The 11,253-nt window shown below is 42.3% G+C and overlaps 1 pseudogene; it reads right to left on the minus strand.

Annotated features, from left to right (window-relative positions):
* Positions 1 to 9,840: 9,840 nt before the first annotated feature.
* LOC117074096 lies at positions 9,841 to 10,866 on the minus strand (annotated as a pseudogene).
* Positions 10,867 to 11,253: the final 387 nt, after the last annotated feature.

The following is an 11,253-nucleotide window of genomic DNA, read 5'->3' on the forward strand; positions in this document are numbered from 1 at the left end:
CCGAGCCCCAGTGAACATCGAGCCTAGTGCAGCGGGCAGCTGTTTCTATGATGTGGTTAATTTAGTGAGAAGTAGAGAGTTTGTAGTAACCATAGAGTTAGAAAAGCAGGGAAATGGAAAAGAAAACAATGGCAAAATAGTGTGGGAAGTATTTTCCTGATTATAGCGGAAAAAATCACTTGTGAAAATGCAAACAGTACAGGAATAAGGAAACTACGTAATAAGGTAACCTCTGTTAGCGTTCTGGTAACTGTACTTTCATGTGTCTTTTTACGGACGCACATGCGTAATTTTACATAATCAATATGGTACATCACACATTCTGGTTTTCTTTACCATCACTTTAAAAAAGTTGTAGTTTTTGTTGCTGTCATTGCTTAACTCTTTCCTCCAACCACCGTCCCCTTCATCCTCAGGGTTGCTGGTGTTAGCAGCCTGGTGTATATCCTTCATTTGTTTCTTTGTGTTCATGTAATCTTACATAAACACTAATGCTTTTTAGAGTATGTCTTGATTTTGGTTTTGCACGTCTGCATCTTGCTTTTCTCACTGAATAATGGCTCAGGGAGTCCCTCTGAGTTAATTGGTAAAGGTCTAACTCAGAGCTGCGTAATATTCCAGATTTAGATGTGTCACTGTTTATTCAATCATGCTTTTATTGATTAGACTTTATGTGTTTCTAGTTTTTTGTGATCTCAGACAGTACCTGGGCATATATTCTTACCTAGTGGTGTCTATTTCAATGGGATAAATCCTCAGGGAATTGCCAAGTGAAGGATATATGTATTTTTATTAATAATAGATATTATTAGATTGCTTTCCAAAGACTTTATCAGTTCACATTTTCACCAGCCATGGCTGGGGGCTCCTTTTCCCCTGCTTCCTCAATGGTAACTTATCACAAAACTTTTTTCAGTCTGTTAGATATAAAATGATATGTCCTTGTCACCCTTGTCATACTTCCTAGCCAACAGTGAGGGTGAGAAACTTTCATAACATTATTGACCTGTTGGATATTCTTGCAAAGCAGGAATATTGGCCTGGGATTTCGACCTGGGATTTCTGGGTTTTAAGGGATGGCAGGTAATGGGCCTTGTGACCTCACCCAGACCCTTCTTCCCTGTGTGCTGCCTCTGGTCAGAGGCATGACCAGGTGGGAGCAAGCAGATCTATATGGTGGACTGGGGTAACTAACATTCCTGGACTGGGACTGGACATAAGGTCGGGGAGTATAACCTGGCTGCATTCCAAAGAGGCTACGGAGTGATCTGTGCACAAGAGCTAACAGGTTTGATACGTTTAGCAGGCAGGACTCAGACCTGGCAGTAGGGAAGTGCTATTGAAAGTTTGGTTGGCAGAAGTGTCCATTCCAAGCAGTCAGTCAGCTTGCTGTCAGCTAGACTCGAACCAGTTGATTAGTGTAGGAAAAAAGGGAGTGAGGTAAGAAGAGGGGACTTAAGGCCCCTTAGGAGGGGGGTAGGCAAGAGCTAAGTGGAGCGTTGGGCCCCCGATAGGTGTTCCAGATATGGCGAGCTAGTCCATGAGGCCACATGCTATATGGGCGGCTGGGGATGGAGCCTGGCTGCACATACCACATAAACGTAGAAGGAGTAGGAAGGACAGCAAGGGGGCTCCACAGATGCCAGGACTCATTTCTGGACTTCCAGAAACCAAGCCCACGGAAGCAAAACTAAATCCAGGTTGCACAAATTGGTGGGGCTCAGGCTGCTAATTTGTTTTCTGTCTCTGGTGAGGGTTGGCACAGCACACGTGGGCTGCTTCTCTCTGCCTAAGCCCACATGTGAGGGTCTCAGCAACTCTAGCTGCACAGGTGTTCAGAGGGTGAAGGTATTGGGAATGCGGCAGGAGCACAACTCACCGGAAATTCCCAGCTGGTGGAAGGCCACTGGAAGGCCAGCTGGAGGAAGGGGGCACATTTTGTGCCAGCCCAGGTGTGTCACTAGCTGAGGTTTGGTAACTAAACTAAATTATTGATTAGGCTACATATTCCTTGTCAACCATTTTTTGGCTCTCATTTTTCAAACTGGGGGGACCTCATCATTAAAAGACTGTAGTGGCTCATGCCTGTAATCCCAGCACTTTGGGAGGCTGAGGTGGGCGGATCACTTGAGGTTAGGAGTTTGAGACCAGCCTAACCCACATGGTGAAACCCCGTCTCTACTAAAAATACAAAATTAGCCTGGTGTGGTGGCGCACGCCTGTAATCCCAGCTACTTGGGAGACTGAGGTAGGAGAATCACTTGAACCCGGGAGGCAAAGGTTGCAGTGAGCCAAGATCGCGCCATTGCACTCCAGCCTGGGCAACAAGAGGGAAACTCTGCCTCAAAAAAAAAAAAAAAGCAACTGTAGTTTATTAGACATTTCATCTAAATTTTATGTTTTTCTTCCTTAAATTTTGGAATCTGTGTTTCTCAGTCTGGTGTTTTAGATGAGGAGCAATGGGGTTTCGGGTATTTCTGTATTTTTATTGATCATTTTTTACATACTTCTCCTGTGAAGAAATCTATTAAGGAAAATACAAGACTTTGCAGTCTCTCTTTAGTATTCACTCTGTGAACTGGTGAAGCTGTACAAACTCAATATAAACTCTCAGTTATTATTGCTTTTTAAAACTACCTGAAGAGTCAGTATGGCCTCCTATATCCCTTTTGAACAAAGGAAGGCAGCTGGGCCTTAGCCTCTCTTCCTTTAAAGAGTTTAAGGCTGGGCATAGTGGCACACACCTGTAATCTTGGCATTTTGGTAGGTCGAGGCAGGCTGATTGCTTGAGCGGGGAGTTTGAGACCAGACTGGGCAATATGGTGAAACCCTGTCTCTACTAAAAAACGAAAAAAATTAGCTGGGACTGCAGGCATGCACTACCACACCCAACTACTTGGGAGGCTAAGGCGAGAGGATCACATGAGCCTGAGAGGTTGAGGTTGCAGTGAGCTGTGATTGTGCCACTGTGCTCCAGCCTGGATGACAGAGTGAGACCCTGTCTCAAAAAAAAAAAAAACAAAAAAAACAACAACAAAAAAAACGATTTGGCTGGATGCAGTGGCTTATGTCTGTAATCCCAACACTTTGGGAGGCCAAGGCGGGTGGATCACCTGAGGCCAGTCTGGCCAACATGGCAAAACCCTGTCTCTACTAAAAATACAAAATGAGCCAGTCGTGGTGGCGCACACCTGTAATCCCAGCTACTTGGAAGGCTGAGGCAGGAGATCACTTGAACCCAGTGGGTGGAGGTTGCAGTGAGCCAAGATCACACCACTGCACTCCAGCCTATGTGACAGAGCAAGACTCCATCTCAACAATAAAAAAAGATTTTAAGTTGCTTTTGAATATCCCAGATGCATGCCTCCTTGCTGTAGAGTTGGGTTTTGTTTGTTTCTTTAATAAAGAAGATATTCTGTATGCTGATATACAACTTCTTCTTCCTTTCTTTGGTCATAAACTAGGTGTGACCTCAGTAGACACTGATTTTAGCCACTGTTGATGCCTACTTCTAAAGACTGAATCAGCAAATGCCTTGCAGAATTTAATTGGCTATACACAATAACTCCATACAGCAGGTCATTTCCTTTAGTTACTTAGGGACACACTTTGCAAATCATTCATTCTGGAGAATTCATTAAGAAGCTGTATTGCTCAAAGCCAGATACTCTACAGGAGCATTACCGAGATTTTTAATAAAAAATACCTCTGCTTAATAACTAATAACGAGTAGTACCTGCTTTGAAACTTTTCTAGGCCAAACTAATTCCAATCCCCGTGGTGTAGAATGTTGAAAACTTTGATTGGCCATCCCTTTACATGCTGGAATATATCCAGAGTATTTAGGAAATACAACTTGACCTAACCTTCAGGTCTCTCGTTGGCTCATGTATCTGTTAGGGTCCTGTTAGAAAACAGGTCGCACATGCAAAGGGGGCAGTTGAGGAAAGTTTAATGAAGAGACTATTTACAGAGGAGATACAGGGTTAAGAAATCAACAGGGATGATGTGGCACCAGGATCTAGCAACCCATGAAGCTGTTACCACTCCTAGGTGTGAAGGGGTGAGGAGAGGAGGCTGTTACTAGAACTTCTTGGGAGCTGCAGTGGGTGAGGCTGTCTTCTGAAGGAGCTAGGGCCTCATGTGGAGAGGTAGAGACACTGTGAAGCCACAGTAGCAGGAAGGGAACTGAGCAATAGGTGCCCTAATAAGATCCTTCAGCTGATTGTGTCTTCAGCTGATGCATCCTGTTGGCCTAATGTAATGGGAAGCAAGAGGGCAAGGAAGGCCAGATGTTGCATTCTTCAGAGCCTACCAGGGCCATAGGCAGGGTGGAGAAGGGTGAGGAGGGATTTGGAAAGGTAAATGGAGGCTTTTCAGCACAGTTAACTTTTGGGCTGAAGGAAAATGGACATGCAAGTAGGAGGGAGAATCCTAGTTAGACTCCTCGGTTTTCACAAGTCATTGTCAATGTCACTGTCAGTGTAGTGGGCCTCCAACCTACAGGGAGCCACTCCTAATGAGCAATACAGAACACTGCAGTCTAGGCCTTTTCTGGAGAACCTCACCTCCACTTTTTTGTTCTCCAACTTTCCAAGCACCTAGTGTTAGCAAAACACCCAGGGGTCCATTGCTCGCTGCATGGAAAGCCAATTACCGAGACAATAAGTTATTGCCAAGGAAGAAGCCTTTTTATTAGGGTGACATCAATCAGAAAGATGAGAGATCAGTTCCAAACCCATCTGTCTCAGCTGACTAAAATTGGAGATTTGTATAGTGGGGAAAGAGTGTAGCTATGCATGGGAAAGCATGAATTAGGGAGGTGTAGTATGGAAGCAAACATGAAGGACACGGGGAATGCCGTCTCATTGGATGTGGTGATTTTTGTGAGTTTCAGCTTCTTGTCTGATGATCAGCTTCCTAAGGAAGGAACTCAGATGAGACAAATGTAAATTTCACATTTTAAGACCCAGGAATGTCAACTTCCATGTTTATTCAAAAAACCAGAAGCCTCATTTCTGTTGAACAGTTGGGGCAGTTTCAGCCCCTCCCCTTTCTATTGATCAATTCCTCAATCATGGGGAATCTGACCATCAATCCTGGATGCTTTCTGCCGAGGAAGGTGGTTGTGGGATCATGAGAGGGAATGAAAGCATTGCACTTACAATGGGAAATACTCAAAGTACCTGGTTGGCATCTGGCGCATTGGAAGACCATGATCTGTGTACTTTTATTTTGCTTTTTGACCAACATTTGAGGCCACATTGAACTAAAGTGATTAATAGCATAGATAAACCAAATTTTAAAAAAGCAGAAAATATGGAGTGGGTCTACTAGGGAATCCAAGAGAACAATCCTAAGCCTACCAAAAACGTCTTCCTGATTCATTACATCCCACATGCAAAAAGCTAGGGTCTGAGGGAGAACAATGACCTGAAAAGTGCATGTTCCCTTTATGATTTCTTATCTAGGATCTTTGGCTGGGTGTAAGGGTGGCGGGGGGTGGGGTGGGGTCGGGGGCTGTGTTCACAAGCCTATGACTATTTACTCCAGAGGGATCCCAGAGGGACTGACTGGTTTTACCCAATCTGTGCTGGCTAACTTGACAGATGAGTGGGTGGTCAGCAGCGTTTCAAAAGGCCTGACTTACGGTGCTTGTGGCGGGTCTTCAGCCTAGTGGGATTTCCAGGTCTTCAACCGGACTTGATCCTCCAGTTTCAAAGAGTGGAGAGGCACATCTGTAGGGAACTGGAGCTTGTTGGAAGCAAGCTCGGAGACAGTAGTTAATATATTTCTTAATTATTTTATATATGATCTAGAGTCTAGGAGTTGGAGAAATGGTCTTCCATACATTTCGAAGGGACTAAGAGCCAGCCCACTTCTGGGAGCTACTTGCATCTTCAGCAGGGCAAGAGGCAAGACCTTTTCCTAGACAAGATTTGTCTCTTGGCAACTGGAGTCCCCTTGGTTACAAGTTGGTTCATTCAGTTGATGGGGGGCTTAAGACTTTGTTTATACTTTGGTCTCTTTTTTTTTTTTTTTTGAGACGGAGTCTCGCTCTGTCGCCCAGGCTGGAGTGCAGTGGCCGGTTCTCAGCTCACTGCAAGCTCCGCCTCCCGGGTTTACGCCATTCTTCTGCCTCAGCCTCCCGAGTAGCTGGGACTACATTAGCTGGGACTACAGGCGCCCCCCACCTCGCCCGGCTAGTTTTTTTTTTTGTATTTTTTAGTAGAGACGGGATTTCACCGTGTTAGCCAGGATGGTCTTGATCTCCTGACCTTGTGATCCGCCCGTCTCGGCCTCCCAAAGTGCTGGGATTACAGGCTTGAGCCACCGCGCCCGGCCGCAGTTTGGTCTCTTTTGGTCTCGATATGCCAGAGGCAACATTGATGGCCAAGCTTTTATTTTGTCCCATATCACTGCCAGGGTAGTATGGCTACCGGCCCTGGGCCCATCCTGTCCTTCATTAGGACACCTATGGCCAAGACTTATAGCCAGTTAAACGTTCTAGGCCAGACAGGAATGGAGGTGAGCACACACTCCTTAGACCTTAAATCAATGTAAGAGCCAGAACCCCAAAGCCAAAAAATAAGGTTAATATGCCTGTCATCATAAAGCCAGTCCCCTACGGTTTGCATACAAAGCATATATTAAGCCATAAAGTCAGAACACCACAAGTAGTTTTCAAATTCTGGAGAAATAGGGTAGAGAGAGAGAGAGAGAAATATGCTTCAAATTTTATTGATAAGAGTTCATTTTACTCAATTGTTAAAGGCTACAAATAGCTCAAAAGAAAAGTGTTCTTGACTCTGAAAACCAAAACCAAACAATCAGAAATATTTCAAATAAAAGACATAATAAAAAGTTATTTCAGTCCTCTACTAGTTCAGTCCATGCAATTAGTCCTGTTCTGCTTGATATTGGGCCAGTAATCCTCAAGAACTCATCAGCCCTCCAACAAGAGTCCTGGAAGTTTTCTCTCTAATCCAGTGGCACAATCTCCAAAGTTATCAGAAATCTGCATTCAAGAGTCCTTTTCATGAACTCCCCTAAAGAAGCAAGTTTTTGACTGTAGCTGATTATAAACTGGTTTTTGAGAAGAATCAAAGTAAAACAGTTGTGGATGACAAAAGTCTTAGGACAGTCATGGTTGAAGACACAATTGACAAGGAAGATTGGTTATTTCTTTTTTTTTTTAATTAAATCAATTCTTTTTTTAAAAATTTATTTATTTATTTATTTATTATACTTTAAGTTCTAGGGTACATGTGCATAATGTGCAGGTTTGTTACATATGTATACTTATGCCATGTTGGTGTGCTGCACCCATCAACTCGTCAGCACCCATCAATTCATCATTTATATCATGTATAACTCCCCAATGCAATCCCTCCCTCCTCCCCCCTCCCCATGATAGGCCCCAGTGTGTGATGTTCCCCTTCCCGAGTCCAAGTGATCTCATTGTTCAGTTCCCACCTATGAGTGAGAACATGCGGTGTTTGGTTTTCTGTTCTTGTGATAGTTTGCTAAGAATGATGGTTTCCAGCTGCATCCATGTCCCTACAAAGGACGCGAACTCATCCTTTTTTATGGCTGCATAGTATTCCATGGTGTATATGTGCCACATTTTCTTAATCCAGTCTGTCACAGATGGACATTTGGGTTGATTCCAAGTCTTTGCTATTGTGAATAGTGCTGCAATAAACATACGTGTGCATGTGTCTTTGTAGTAGAATAATTTATAATCCTTTGGGTATATACCCAGTAGTGAGATGGTTGGGTCATATGGTACATCTAGTTCTAGATCCTTAAGGAATTGCCATACTGTTTTCCATAATGGTTGAACTAGTTTACAATCCCACCAACAGTGTAAAAGTGTTCCTATTTCTCCACATCCTCTCCAACAGCTGTTGTTTCCTGACTTCTTAATGATTGCCATTCTAACTGGTGTGAGATGGTATCTCATTGTGGTTTTGATTTGCATTTCTCTGATGGTGAGTGATGATGAGCATTTTTTCATGTGTCTGTTGGCTGTATGAATGTCTTCTTTTGAGAAATGTCTGTTCATATCCTTTGCCCACTTTTTGATGGGGTTGTTTGTTTTTTTCTTGTATATTTGTTTGAGTTCTTTGTAGATTCTGGATATTAGCCCTTTGTCAGATGAGTAGGTTGCAAAAAGAGTACTTGAATTAATCAGACACGGGAAGAGTATGTCCAGGGTCATGAGTGAACCTTATAAAGGCAACAGGAAAGTGGGAAGCTAGTACTTTGAGCAGGGGAACAGCATGAGAAGTTTGCCAGTTACATGGAACAATTCAGACATAATCAAGAAAAGCCAAGAGTACAGAATCAAGTTATAATGGAAGAAAACATCGCTTTTCTAGACCTTACAGATAAACATTTCAGCATCAGGCCACTACAGTAGTTAGAACTAGAGGAAAAACATTAAAAGAGCTAGCAAAAAAGTTGAAGGAGAGAGTTAGCATCTCAGGCCTTTTCATGGGGAGAAAAAAGCTGAAAGCAGCAAGACACATTCTAAGACATGAATGTGAGAAGTTTTCAAAAAGAAACAGTATAGAATGAAAACCAAAACCTGTTGTGATTTTATTAAGAGCAAATTGATATTTTAAGGAAAATTTTTTCTAACATAGGAGACCAATCTTAACTTTTTCACCTCTCTCCCCTACTGACTGGTTCCTTTCTACCTTGTTTCATAAATAACCTTTCCAAGTCCATAATTTAACCTTTAGATAATGTATTAACCCGTTTTCATGCTGCTGATAAAGACATACCTGAGACCCGGCAATTTACAAAGGAAAGAGGTTTAATTGGACCTACGGTTCCACATGGCTGGGGAAGCCTTGCAATCATGGTGGAAGACAAGGAGGAGCCAGTCACATCTTACACAGATGACAGCAGGCAAAGAGAGAATGAGGAAGACAAAAGGCAAAAGTGGAAACCCCTAATTAGATCTCGTGAGACTTATTCAATACCACGAGAACAGTGTGGTGGAAATCACCACCATAATTCAATGATCTCCCACTGGGTCCCTCCCACAACACATGGGAATTATGGGAGTGTAATTCAAGATGAGATTTGGGTGGGGACACAGCCAAACCATATCAGATAACTTCTGAATTAAACAAAAGTATTATTTTTCTCAATAAGAACACATCTTCTTTGGCACATTTTACATACAATTTGTTTTCAAGAAAGAATGCACTGAACACAATTGCATTTCTTTGTTTTAAAGCAAATGACAAAGACCCAGCTTACCAACTTTACTTTTTTAAAACCCAAGCTTAACATTGCATGTTTAAACAATTGTCAAGACCTACTAAATTGCCAGCATTTATGCACAAGTAGAAAACATACTTAATTTATATTAAGCCAGAAGTATATTACCATTAATGCATTAATATCTTTAACTACTAAACACTGAAAAAAAATGAAATTGTTTCTATAGAAGGCTTGTCCTGGCAATGTTAATGTCATAGCAGGCCGACACTGCTTGGCTCACATTTCCAGACATGATGGAAAAGCAGATCCGTGCTGGTGTTAGTGTATACTCTTGTCTTACCACTGAAGAGTCAAGACTCACCTTGGAGTATGTTTAATAAGAAAGCAAGTGCATACAGAGATTTACATCAGTTTTTAAAACAAAAAGTCCTATTTTGTGGTCCCAACAATAAACTCAAAAGTCTATGACAAATAGGAGCTCTGAGAAGCTCTTTATAAATACTTTAGGTACAATTATACTGAAAGTCGAGTTCATTGGATATCTTCAAAAGCTGTTTTAGTTAATCCTTAAATGGTGCTTGTTATAGTTTAACATTTCTGTTAAGTGCGTGCATTGAATTCCTGGTTATCCAAGTGCAGCTGCTGCTCCTCACCATGTATCGTTAAGGACTTTAACTGACCCTCTTCTTCAACTTCTGCTCTTTCTTGACCATTCTTTACAATCTTTTTTAGTAATTTTTCTGCCATTAATGATTTCAGTAGAAGTTGATACACATTTGAAGTTGCCTATCCTACGACCACCAAATGATGTGGAAGAGAATGAAATGAGTCCCCCATGACCTAGTGACCAGAATGAAGTAAATCCTGTATCAAAAGAAGAAAATCCACTTCCAAAATATGGAAATCTGCTGAGAAAAACAACCCATCCCTCAGCTTCTGCTCTCTTGGGGACCCCTTTGATTCCCAAAAAAGTCCTCAAATAAGTTTTCAAAGTAGTTGAATGAAAATGGGTCCCTTCCACCAAAAAATTCCCTGAAGACATCATCTAGGTTATGAAATGTGATGCTAAACTCAAATGACTGTCAAAATGACTTCCGCCGCCTCTCCTACCATTTAATCCTCCTTCTGGTTTAATATAAATTAAACTGTCTTATTTTCTAGCATCCGATACCACCTCACATGTCTCAGCTACTTGTTTGAATTTTTTCTCTGCTGCTACTTTTTTTTTTTTGAGACAGAGTCTTGCTCTGTCGCCCGGGCTGGAGTGCAGTGGCACGATCTCGGCTCACTGCAAGCTCTGCCTCCCGGGTTCACGCCATTCTCCTGCCTCAGCCTCCTGATTAGCTGGGACTACAGGCGCCTGCCACCACGTCCGGCTAATTTTTTTGTATTTTTAGTAGAGACGGGGTTTCACCGAGTTAGCCAGGATGGTCTTGATCTCCTGACCTTGCGATCCGCCCGGCTCGGCCTCCCAAAGTGCTGGGATTACAGGCGTGAGCCACTGTTGCTTCTTTATTCTCAGGATTTTTATCTCGGTGCCACTTCAGTGCCAGTTTCTGATACATCATTTTAATATCCTCCAGTAAGGCTTGTCTACACGCCTAGAACTTCATAGTAATCCACCATGTTTTATCAGATTGTTGGAACAGGTCAGAGGACGTGGGCAACTGGCGGGAAGCAGGGTAGGTGGGGCAGCAGCATGGCTGTGTTGGTGGCTGTGGCCTAAAATTATATATTAGCTAGAATTCCTATTCTTAGTAACCTTAAATTTGAGTGACAATCTAGGAAGCAAGTAATTCTGAACTGTCAGATGTTAGCATTTTATAGGTAAGAACAGTCCATAATTTTTTACAAAAACATGTTTTGCCTATATTATAACCCTTTCTTAATTGGAAATGACTCATACATCTAGTGAGCATCCAAAATAATTTCAAGATTTTAAATTACGTAGAAAGTTCACCTATAGCAATTATCCCATTTACATTTCACTCATTTTTAGCAGTTTATCTAGAT

Source organism: Trachypithecus francoisi, unplaced genomic scaffold, assembly GCF_009764315.1.
Source record: "Trachypithecus francoisi isolate TF-2019V2 unplaced genomic scaffold, Tfra_2.0 Lachesis_group5, whole genome shotgun sequence".
Classification (NCBI taxonomy): domain Eukaryota; kingdom Metazoa; phylum Chordata; class Mammalia; order Primates; family Cercopithecidae; genus Trachypithecus; species Trachypithecus francoisi.